Consider the following 12,500-nt stretch of genomic DNA (forward strand, 5'->3'; position numbering starts at 1 on the left):
GAGGTAGTGTTCTATAACTTTAGGGCGTTCTATAACTTTAGGGCGTTCTACAACTTTTTATTTTTTAGGTGTAGTGTTCTATAACTTTAGGGCGTTCTATAACTTTTTCTTTTTTAGAGGTAGTGTTCTATAACTTTAGGGGTTCTATAACTTTAGGGGTTCTATAACTTTAGGGCGTTCTACAACTTTTTATTTTTTAGGGGTAGTGTTCTATAACTTTAGGGCGTTCTATAACTTTAGGGCGTTCTATAACTTTAGGGCGTTCTACAACTTTTTATTTTTTAGGGGTAGTGTTCTATAACTTTAGGGCGTTCTATAACTTTAGGGCGTTCTATAACTTTAGGGCGTTCTACAACTTTTTATTTTTTAGGGGTAGTGTTCTATAACTTTAGGGCGTTCTATAACTTTAGGGCGTTCTATAACTTTAGGGCGTTCTACAACTTTTTATTTTTTAGGGGTAGTGTTCTATAACTTTAGGGCGTTCTATAACTTTAGGGCGTTCTATAACTTTAGGGCGTTCTACAACTTTTTATTTTTTGGGGTAGTGTTCTATAACTTTAGGGCGTTCTATAACTTTAGGGCGTTCTATAACTTTAGGGCGTTCTACAACTTTTTATTTTTTAGGGGTAGTGTTCTATAACTTTAGGGCGTTCTATAACTTTAGGGCGTTCTATAACTTTAGGGCGTTCTACAACTTTTTATTTTTTAGGGGTAGTGTTCTATAACTTTAGGGCGTTCTATAACTTTAGGGCGTTCTATAACTTTAGGGCGTTCTACAACTTTTTATTTTTTAGGGGTAGTGTTCTATAACTTTAGGGCGTTCTATAACTTTAGGGCGTTCTATAACTTTAGGGCGTTCTACAACTTTTTTTTTTTTAGGGGTAGTTCTATAACTTTAGGGCGTTCTATAACTTTAGGGCGTTCTATAACTTTAGGGCGTTCTACAACTTTTTATTTTTTAGGGGTAGTGTTCTATAACTTTAGGGCGTTCTATAACTTTAGGGCGTTCTATAACTTTAGGGCGTTCTACAACTTTTATTTTTTGGGGTAGTGTTCTATAACTTTAGGGCGTTCTATAACTTTAGGGCGTTCTATAACTTTTTATTTTTTAGGGGTAGTGTTCTATAACTTTAGGGCGTTCTATAACTTTAGGGCGTTCTATAACTTTAGGGCGTTCTACAACTTTTTATTTTTTAGGGGTAGTGTTCTATAACTTTAGGGCGTTCTATAACTTTAGGGCGTTCTATAACTTTAGGGCGTTCTACAACTTTTTATTTTTTAGGGGTAGTGTTCTATAACTTTAGGGCGTTCTATAACTTTAGGGCGTTCTATAACTTTAGGGCGTTCTACAACTTTTTATTTTTTAGGGGTAGTGTTCTATAACTTTAGGGCGTTCTATAACTTTAGGGCGTTCTATAACTTTAGGGCGTTCTACAACTTTTTATTTTTTAGGGGTAGTGTTCTATAACTTTAGGGCGTTCTATAACTTTAGGGCGTTCTATAACTTTAGGGCGTTCTACAACTTTTTATTTTTTAGGGGTAGTGTTCTATAACTTTAGGGCGTTCTATAACTTTAGGGCGTTCTATAACTTTAGGGCGTTCTACAACTTTTTATTTTTTAGGGGTAGTGTTCTATAACTTTAGGGCGTTCTATAACTTTAGGGCGTTCTATAACTTTAGGGCGTTCTACAACTTTTTATTTTTTAGGGGTAGTGTTCTATAACTTTAGGGCGTTCTATAACTTTAGGGCGTTCTATAACTTTAGGGCGTTCTACAACTTTTTATTTTTTAGGGGTAGTGTTCTATAACTTTAGGGCGTTCTATAACTTTAGGGCGTTCTATAACTTTAGGGCGTTCTATAACTTTTTATTTTTAGGGTAGTGTTCTATAACTTTAGGGCGTTCTATAACTTTAGGGCGTTCTATAACTTTAGGGCGTTCTATAACTTTTTATTTTTTAGGGTTAGTTTTCTATAACTTTAGGGCGTTCTATAACTTTAGGGCGTTCTATAACTTTAGGGCGTTCTATAACTTTTTATTTTTAGGGGTAGTGTTCTATCTTTGGGGTTTTAACTTTAGGGCGTTCTATAACTTTAGGGCGTTCTATAACTTTAGGGCGTTCTATAACTTTTTATTTTTTAGGGGTAGTGTTCTATAACTTTAGGGCGTTCTATAACTTTAGGGCGTTCTATAACTTTAGGGCGTTCTACAACTTTTATTTTTTAGGGGTAGTGTTCTATAACTTTAGGGCGTTCTATAACTTTAGGGCGTTCTATAACTTTAGGGCGTTCTACAACTTTTTATTTTTTAGGGGTAGTATTCTATAACTTTAGGGCGTTCTATAACTTTTTCTTTTTTAGAGGTAGTGTTCTATAACTTTAGGGTGTTCTACAACTTTTTATTTTTTAGGGGTAGTGTTCTATAACTTTAGGGCGTTCTATAACTTTAGGGCGTTCTTTTAGGGCGTTCTATAACTTTTTATTTTTTAGGGGTAGTGTTCTATAACTTTAGGGCGTTCTATAACTTTAGGGCGTTCTATAACTTTAGGGCGTTCTATAACTTTAGGGCGTTCTATAACTTTTTATTTTTTAGGGTTAGTATTCTATAATTTTAGGGTGTTCTATAACTTTTTATTTTTTAGGGTTAGTATTCTATAATATTAGAGTGTTCTATAACTTTTCTTTTTTAGAGGTAGTGTTCTATAATATTAGAGTGTTCTATAACTTTTTCTTTTTTAGAGGTAGTGTTCTATAACTTTAGGGCGTTCTATAACTTTAGGGCGTTCTATAACTTTAGGGCGTTCTACAACTTTTTATTTTTTAGGTGTAGTGTTCTATAACTTTAGGGCGTTCTATAACTTTTTCTTTTTTAGAGGTAGTGTTCTATAACTTTAGAGCGTTCTATAACTTTTTCTTTTTTAGAGGTAGTGTTCTATAACTTTAGGGCGTTCTATAAGCTTAGGGTGTTCTATAACTTTAGGGCGTTCTATAACTTTAGGGCGTTCTATAACTTTTTATTTTTTAGGGTTAGTGTTCTATAACTTTAGCGCGTTCTATACCTTTTATTTATTCTATTACTTTAGTCCTTTCTATAACTTTAGACTATTCTATACTAGTAGCTATTATATCCTTTTTATAATACTTATTATATTATACTATTATCTATTATTCTTTACTGTTAAGTATATCCTTATATTTTATAAAACCTTTTCTCTACTAGCTAGTCCTACTATACTTTCTTTTATAACCTACTAGTATTAAATAATACCTTTATATTCTTCTTGTATACTATCTCTATTTCTTGCCTTATCTATTAAGTAGATATAGATAGAGCTAATAGATCTATAGTTAATATAGATACAGTAGTTATAGTAGAGTATAGATATTAGAGTAGATATCCTTATCTATATATTTACCTACTACTAATAAAATTCCAAGTTACTCTTATCTAGCGAATACAGGTTTATGGTTTATATAGGGCTGCGCATGTCTACACAGTTTTATATACAAAAAAGTGTACCTCTAAGCTATTTTCTGCTGCACTAACCCTGCGACGCGAAAATTAAACCAAAACCTGTTCCTATAATATATAAGGAGGGTAAATAGATTCTTAAATACTAAATACCTAACTAACTAACTAAGGTTAAATCTGCTGCGCGTAGTTCTTAGATTAGGCAGTTAAACTAGCGTTATTAGGCACTAAGGGGGCAATTTTTGCTTGTGTCCGCGTCTATACTCCCTATAACTCCCTGTTGTTAGCGCTCTGCGCCTATTTTAGCGGCAGTTAGACTAAATTTAAAAGTTTTGGTTTTATAATAGCTAGCCTTGTTTCCTAGATTTCTGCCTAGTTTAGATTCGCTCTAATTGGTAGGTAATTAGGGGCTTAGAGATTGCTCTTCTACTTAACTAGGCAGGCCTAGGCCTATATGCTAAAGCAACCCTGCTATTGCGCCTAGTTTTATAGTTAGCACCTAAAGTCCTACTGTTAAAGTTTTAGCAGTGGGCAAAATTTAGGGTCTGTAGATAGCTAGCACTGCTAAACTATTTAATAGATCTTAGGGGACAGCCCTACCTAGTATCCGCTCCTAGTAAGCGTGGCAAAGCATAGGTTTTCTCTACTTAAGGCATGTATGTGGCGAGTTTAAACACGCGGAAACGCCTGTTAGGCTTTATTATAGACTATTCCTTAAGAAACTTAGTAGGGGCAATTAAATTAGTTGCTAGTTGTAACTAGTGCCTTGTGTGCTATTATGCTAGTAGCTAGAATTGCTTCTGCGATTTCTTATCACGTACTTTCCGCCTCCTTTTAAGGGTAGTGCTTGTGCGCTTTGGCGTATTAGGTATTAGGATTGTTACCTAGTTAATTCTGCTAGTAGTTATATACTTGTCTTAAAGATTAAGCCATGCATGTCTAAGTATAAGCAATTATACCGTGAAACTGCGAATAGCTTATTAAATTAGTTATCGTTTATTTAATAGTACCTTACTACTTAGATAACTGTAGTAATTCTAGAGCTAATACATGCTAAAAACCCTAACTTTAGAAGGGGTGTATTTATTAGATAAAAAACTAACGCCCTTTAGGGCTTCTTAGTGATTTATAATAACTTTACAGATTGTATAGCCTTACGCTAGCAACAATTCATTTAAATTTCTGCCCTATTAACTTTTAATAGTAAGGTATTAGCTTACTATAGTTTTAACAGGTAACAGGGAATTAGGGTTTAATTCTAGAGAGGGAGCCTAAGAAATAGCTACCACATCTAAGGAAGGCAGTAGGCGCGTAAATTACCTAATCCTAACACAGGGAGGTAGTGACAATAAATACTAATATAGGGCTCTTTTAGGTCTTGTAATTAGAATAAGTATAATTTAAACCTCTTAATAAGGAACAATTAGAGGGCAAGTCTAGTGCTAGCAGCTGTGGTAATTCTAGCTCTAATAGCGTATATTAAAGTTGTTGCAGTTAAAAAGCTTATAGTTAAAACTTAGGTCTAGCTAGCAGGTCCGCCTTACCGCGTGTACTTGTCTGGCTAGGCCTTCCTTCTAGAGAACCTTATACCCTTTACTAGGCGTGTTAGGGACTAGGACTTTTACTTTAAAAAAATTAGAGTGTTTAAAGCAGGCCTTTGCTTAAATACATTAGCATAGAATAATAGAATAGGACGTGCGGTCCTATTTTGTTAGTTTCTAGGACTGCTATAATAATTAATAGGGATAGTTAGGGGTATTAGTATTTAATTATTAGAGGTAAAATTCTTAGATTTATTAAAGACTAACTACTGCGAAAGTATTTGCTAAGGATGTTTTTATTAATTAGTAAACGAAAGTTAGGGGATTAAAGATAATTAGATACTGTTATAGTCTTAACTGTAAACTATGCTAACTAGGGATTAGGCAATGTTCTTTTTCTAACTCGCTTGGCACCTTACGAGAAATTAAAGTTTTTAGGTTCTAGGGGGAGTATAGTCGCAAGGCTAAAACTTAAAGAAATTAATAGAAGGGCACTACTAGGCGTAGAGCCTGCAGCTTAATTTAACTTAACACAGGGAAACTTACTAGGTCTAGATAAAATAAGGATTAATAGATTAAGAGCTCTTTCTTAATTTTTTAGGTGGTGGTGCATAGCTATTCTTAGTTAGTAGAGTGATTTGTCTGCTTAATTGCGATAACAAACAAGACCTTAACCTGCTAAATAGCTAGGCTAGCTTTAGCTAGTCGCTAGCTTCTTAGAGGGACTATTAGCTTAAGCTAATAGAAGTTTAAGGTAATAACAGGTCTATAATGCCCTTAGATGTTCTAGGCTGTACGCGCGCTACACTAATAGAGCTAACAAGTTCTTTACCTTAACTAAAAGGTCTAGGTAATCTTGTTAAACTCTATCGTGCTAGGGATAGAGCATTATAATTATTGCTCTTTAACAAGGAATGCCTAGTAAGCGCGTGTTATTAGCATGCGTTAATTACGTCCCTACCCTTTGTACATACCGCCTGTTGCTACTACTAATTAAATAGCTTAGTAAGGCCTTTAGACTAGCTTAGGGAGGTTAGCAACAACCACCCTAAGCTAGAAAGTTTGTTAAACTTAGTTATTTAGAGGAAGTAAAAGTCGTAACAAGGTTTCTGTAGGTGAACCTGCAGAAGGATTATTACCTATTTTTAAAGCACTGCCGCCTTAATTAGTAGCAGCAGTCTACTTTAATTCTACCTATATTTTTTGCGTACTATTTGTTTCCTTAGTAGGCTTGCCTACTAATTAGATCCCTTAAAACTACTTGCAATTGTAGTTAGCGTTAGTAATACTATAATAAATTACAACTTTTAACAACAGATCTCTTAGTTCTAGTATTAATAAAGAACGCAGCAAAATGCGATAAGTAGTGTAAATTGTAGAATTTAGTAAATTATTAAATCTTTAAACGCATATTGCGCCCCTTAGTATTCTATAGGGTATGCCTGTTTAAGCGTTATTTGTACCCTTAAGCTCTGCTTGGTGTTAGGTGTTTGTTCTACTTAGGACTTGCCTTAAAACAATTAGCAGCTAGCATATTAGCCTAGAGCGCAGCATATTTTACGCCTCTTGTTATAGTTGTTAGTATCTATTAAGACACTTTTTAAGCTCTTAACCTTAGATTAGGTAGGGATACCTACTAAACTTAAGTATATTAATAAGCGGAGGAAAAGAAACTAATAGGGATTGCCCTAGTAATGGCAAGTGAAGCGGCAATAGCTTAAATTTGAAATCTGGCTCTTTTAGGGTCTAAGTTGTAATTTGCAGAGGGTGCTTTAGCGTTAGTAGTAGTCTAAGTTCCTTAGAATAGGACGTTACAGAGGGTAAGAATCCTATACATAGTTGCTAGCCTTCGCCGTGTAAAGCCCCTTTAACAAGTTAAGTTGTTTAGGAATGTAGCTCTAAATAGGAGGTAAATTTCTTCTAAAGCTAAATACTAGCTAGAGACTAATAGCGCACAAGTAGAGTGATTAAAAGATAAAAAGCACTTTAGAAAGAGAGTTAAATAGTACGTGAAATTGTTAAAAGGGAAGCGCTTGTAGCTAGACTTGCCTGTAGTTGCTTATCTAGGCTTTTGTCTAGTGCACTCTTCTATAGGCAGGCTAGTATTAGTTTAGGCAGTTAGATAAAGGTCTCTGTCACGTACCTCCCTTTAGGGAGGCCTTATAGGGGAGACAACATGCAACTAGCCTAGACTAAGGTCCACGCATCTACTAGGATGCTAGCGTAATAGCTGTAAGTGGCCCGTCTTAAAATATAGACTAAGGAGTCTAACATCTATGCAAGTGTTTAGGTGTTAAGCCTAGACGCGTAATAAAAGTAAACAGAGGTGGGAACTCTTTTAGGGTGCACTATTAACTAATCCTAATATCTTTAGAAGGATTTAAGTAAGAGCATAGCTATTAGGACCTAAAAGATAGTGAACTATGCTTAAATAGGGTAAAGCTAGAGGAAACTCTAGTAGAGGCTTGCAGCAGTTCTAACGTGCAAATTAATTGTCAAATTTAGGTATAGGGGCGAAAGACTAATTAAACTATCTAGTAGCTAGTTCCTGCTAAAGTTTCCCTTAGGATAGTAGTAACGTATTTAGTTTTATAAGGTAAAGCGAATAATTAGAGGCCTAGGGGTTAAAACAACCTTTACCTATTCTTAAACTTTAAATATATAAGAAGTCCTTATTACTTAATTAAACGTGGACACTTAAATGTACTATTACTAGTAGGCTATTTTTAGTAAGTAGAACTAGTAATGCAGGATGAACTAAACGCGGGGTTAAGGTGCTAGAATACACGCTTATTAGACACTATAAAAGGTGTTAGTTTATCTAGACAGCAGGACGGTAGCTATAGAAGTTAGAATCTGCTAAGGAGTGTGTAACAACTTACCTGCTAAATAAACTAGCCCTAAAAATAGATAGCGCTTAAGCGTGTTACCTATACCCCGCCGCTAGGGCAAGATTTAAGCCCTAGTAAGTAGGTAGGCGTAAAGGCTTGTGACAAAGCCTTAGGGGTAACCCTAGGTAGAACGGCCTCTAGTGCAGATCTTAGTGGTAGTAGTAAATACTTAAATAAGAACTTTAAGGACTAAAGTAGGAAAAGGTTCTGTGTGAATAGCAGTTAGACACAGGTTAGTTAATCCTAAGAGATAGGGTAATTCTATTTTAATATTAGTGCTTGCGCCGCGCCCTTAAAAGGGAAGCTAGTTAATATTCTAGCACCTAGATGTAGATTCTCCGCGGCAACGCAACTAAGAGCGGAGACCTTAGCAGGAGCCCTAAGAAGAGTTCTCTTTTCTTCTTAACAGTCTGTTACCCTAAAATTAGTTTGTCTAGAGCTAGGGTTTAATGGCTAGAAGAGCGCTGCACTTTTGTAGTATTTGGTGCGCTCCTAATAAGCCTTAAAAATCTGCTTAAAGAAATAGTTTTTATGCTAGGTCGTACTTATAACTGCAGCAGGTCTCTAAGGTAAAAAGCCTCTAGTTAATAGAATAATGTAGATAAGGGAAGTTAGCAAAATAGATCTGTAACTTTAGGAAAAGGATTAGCTCTAAGGGTTAGGTACGTTAGGCCTTAGGGAGAAGCCTCTAGCGCAGAAGGGCACTAACCGCAAGGTAGGCGCCTCTTAGCGCTAGGGTGCAGACACCCTTAGCAGGTTTTGGCCGTCTAGCGTACGTTTAACAACTAACTTAGAACTAGTATAGATAAGGGGAATCTAACTATCTAATTAAAACATAGCATTACAATAGCTAGAAAGTAGTATTAATATAATGTGATTTCTGCCTAGTGCTCTAAATATTAAAGCAAAGAGATTTAACTAAGCGCGGGTAAACAGCAAGAGTAACTATAACTCTCTTAAGGTAGCTAAATGCCTTGTTATCTAATTAGTGACGCGCATAAATAGATTAACAAGATTCCTACTATCCCTATCTACTATCTAGCGAAACTATAGCTAAGGGAATAGGCTTAGCTAAATTAGCAGGGAAAGAAGACCCTGTTAAGCTTAACTCTAGTTTAATATTATAAAAAGATATAGGGGGTGTAGAATAGGTAGGAGCTTTAGCGCTAGTGAAATACTACTACCCTTATTATTTTTTTACTTATTTGATAAAGCGGAGATAGGCCTTACTGCCTAACTTCTAGCGTTTAAGGTCCTTTGTAGGCTAATCTAGGTTAAAGATATTGTTAGGTAGGGAGTTTAGCTAGGGCGGCATATCTATTAAACTATAACGCAGGTGTCCTAAGGGGGACTTATAGAGAACAGAAATCTCTAGTAGAGCAAAAGGGCAAAAGTCCCCTTAATTTTAATTTTTAGTATAAATACAAACTATAAAAGTGTAGCCTATTAATCCTTTAGTCCCTTAAAATTTAAGGCTAGAGGTGCTAGAAAAGTTACTATAGGGATAACTAGCTTGTAGCAGCTAAGCGTTCATAGCGACGTTGCTTTTTAATCCTTTAATGTTGGCTCTTCCTATTATACTAAAGCAGAATTTAGTAAGCGTTAGATTGTTTACCTACTAATAGGGAACGTAAGCTAGGTTTAGACTGTTGTAAGACAGGTTAGTTTTACCCTACTAATAACCTTGCCCTAATAGTAATACTGCTTAGTACAAGAGGAACCGCAGTTTTAGATAATTAGTTTTTGCGGCTATCTAACTAGGTATTGCTGCAAAGCTACTATCTACTAGATTATGGCTAAACGCCTCTAAGTTAGAATCTATGCTAGAACGGGGTGATTTCCGCCTGCACTAGTTAGATACAAATAGGCCTTTGGCCTAGAACCTTACTAGATTAGCGTTAGCAGCCCTATTAAAGTTAGGGTTGTTAGCTAGTGTATTGCAATTGTATAGTGCGCAGGATTAAATCCTTTATAGATAACTTAGTTGTCTAGCTAGGTCGTGTAAGTAGTTAAGTAGCCTTGTTGTTACAAGCTACTAAGCGTAAGCCCGTTGCTAGCTTAGTTAAAATTAGGATATTATGCCCTCCTTATTTGCAAAACTGCTGCCTAAATAGCTGCTGTTAATAGAAGGAAGAGGGCTATAGCGAACAAGTTATATAGTAATTGCAAGATAGAGAGGGCTAGAGCTAGGAGCAATCCTCGCAAAATATACAAAAGAATAGGTTATGTGTGTACGTACCTTAGGCAGTTAATATATAGCATAGGAAGATTAAGAAAGGATTTAAGATAATCTATACAGATTTTTAGGCGGTGATCTATAACTTAAGAGCGTTCTATAACTTTTTATTTTTTAGGGGTACTGTTCTATAACTTTATAGCCTTCTATACTTAAAAATTCCTCTAGGCTATTCTATAACTATAGATTATTTAAACCTTTAGGGTATTCTATTAATATTTAAAAAAATCCTGTAGGCTATTCTATAAGCTTAGGGCGTTCTATAACTTTAGGGCGTTCTATAACTTTTTATTTTTTAGGTGTAGTGTTCTATAACTTTAGGGCGTTGTATAACTTTTTCTTTTTTAGAGGTAGTGTTCTATAACTTTAGGGCGTTCTATAACTTTAGGGCGTTCTACAACTTTTTATTTTTTAGGTGTAGTATTCTATAACTTTAGGGCGTTCTATAACTTTTTCTTTTTTAGAGGTAGTGTTCTATAACTTTAGGGAGTTCTATAACTTTAGGGCGTTCTATAACTTTTTATTTTTTAGGGGTAGTGTTCTATAACTTTAGGGCGTTCTATAACTTTAGGGCCTTCTATAAGCTTAGGGCGTTCTATAACTTTAGGGCGTTCTATAACTTTAGGGCGTTCTACAACTTTTTATTTTTTAGGGTTAGTATTCTATAATATTAGAGTGTTCTATAACTTTTTCTTTTTTAGAGGTAGTGTTCTATAATATTAGGGCGTTCTATAACTTTTTATTTTTTAGGGGTAGTGTTCTATAACTCTAGGGCGTTCTATAACTTTTTATTTTTTAGAGGTAGTGTTCTATAACTTTAGGGCGTTCTATAACTTTAGGGCGTTCTATAACTTTAGGGCGTTCTATAACTTTTTATTTTTTAGGGTTAGTATTCTATAATATTAGAGAGTTCTATAACTTTTTATTTTTTAGGGTTAGTATTCTATAATATTAGAGTGTTCTATAACTTTTTCTTTTTTAGAGGTAGTGTTCTATAATATTAGAGTGTTCTATAACCTTTTCTTTTTTAGAGGTAGTGTTCTATAACTTTAGGGCGTTCTATAACTTTAGGGCGTTCTATAACTTTAGGGCGTTCTACAACTTTTTATTTTTTAGGTGTAGTGTTCTATAACTTTAGGGCGTTCTATAACTTTTTCTTTTTTAGAGGTAGTGTTCTATAACTTTAGAGCGTTCTATAACTTTTTCTTTTTTAGAGGTAGTGTTCTATAACTTTAGGGCGTTCTACAACTTTTTATTTTTAGGGGTAGCGTTCTATAACTTTAGGGCGTTCTATAACTTTAGGGCCTTCTATAAGCTTAGGGTGTTCTATAACTTTAGGGCGTTCTATAACTTTAGGGCGTTCTATAACTTTTTATTTTTTAGGGTTAGTGTTCTATAACTTTAGCGCGTTCTATACCTTTTATTTATTCTATTACTTTAGTCCTTTCTATAACTTTAGACTATTCTATACTAGTAGCTATTATATCCTTTTTATAATACTTATTATATCATACTATTATCTATTATTCTTTACTGTTAAGTATATCCTTATATTTTATAAAACCTTTTCTCTACTAGCTAGTCCTACTATACTTTCTTTTATAACCTACTAGTATTAAATAATACCTTTATATTCTTCTTTTATACTATCTCTATTTCTTGCCTTATCTATTAAGTAGATATAGATAGAGCTAATAGATCTATAGTTAATATAGATACAGTAGTTATAGTAGAGTACAGATATTAGAGTAGATATCCTTATCTATATATTTACCTACTACTAATAAAATTCCAAGTTACTCTTATCCAGCGAATACGGGTTTATGGTTTGTATGGGGCTGCGCATGTCTACACGGTTTTACATACAAAAAGTGTACCTCCGAGCTGTTTTCCGCCGCACTAACCCCGCGACGCGAAAATCAAACCAAAACCCGTTCCTATAATATATAAGGAGGGCAAATGGATTCTCAAATACCAAATGCCTAACCAACCAACTAAGGTTAAATCTGCTGCGCGCAGTTCTTGGATCGGGCGGTTAAACTGGCGTCGTTAGGCACTGAGGGGGCAATTTTTGCTCGTGTCCGCGTCTATACTCCCCACAACTCCCTGTTGTTGGCGCTCTGCGCCTGTTTCAGCGGCAGTTGGACTAAATTTGAAAGTTTTGGTTTCATAATGGCTAGCCTTGTTTCCCAGATTTCTGCCTGGTTTGGATTCGCTCCAATCGGTGGGTAATCAGGGGCTTGGAGATTGCTCTTCTACTTGACTAGGCAGGCCTAGGCCTATATGCTGAAGCAACCCTGCTGTTGCGCCTAGTTTTGTGGTTGGCACCTGAAGTCCTACTGTTAAAGTTTTAGCAGTGGGC

At 35.2% G+C, this 12,500-nt stretch overlaps 1 non-coding gene across 1 annotated transcript; it reads left to right on the top strand.

Moving 5' to 3' along the window:
* Positions 1-4,352: 4,352 nt before the first annotated feature.
* On the top strand, positions 4,353-6,149 carry IAQ61_009834. Its single transcript, XR_010715596.1, has one exon. It is a non-coding gene; the product is annotated as an 18S ribosomal RNA (ribosomal RNA).
* The last annotated feature ends 6,351 nt before the right edge of the window (positions 6,150-12,500 follow it).

This window comes from Plenodomus lingam, assembly GCF_022343315.1.
Source record: "Plenodomus lingam strain CAN1 chromosome Unknown contig_67, whole genome shotgun sequence".
Lineage (NCBI taxonomy): Eukaryota > Fungi > Ascomycota > Dothideomycetes > Pleosporales > Leptosphaeriaceae > Plenodomus > Plenodomus lingam.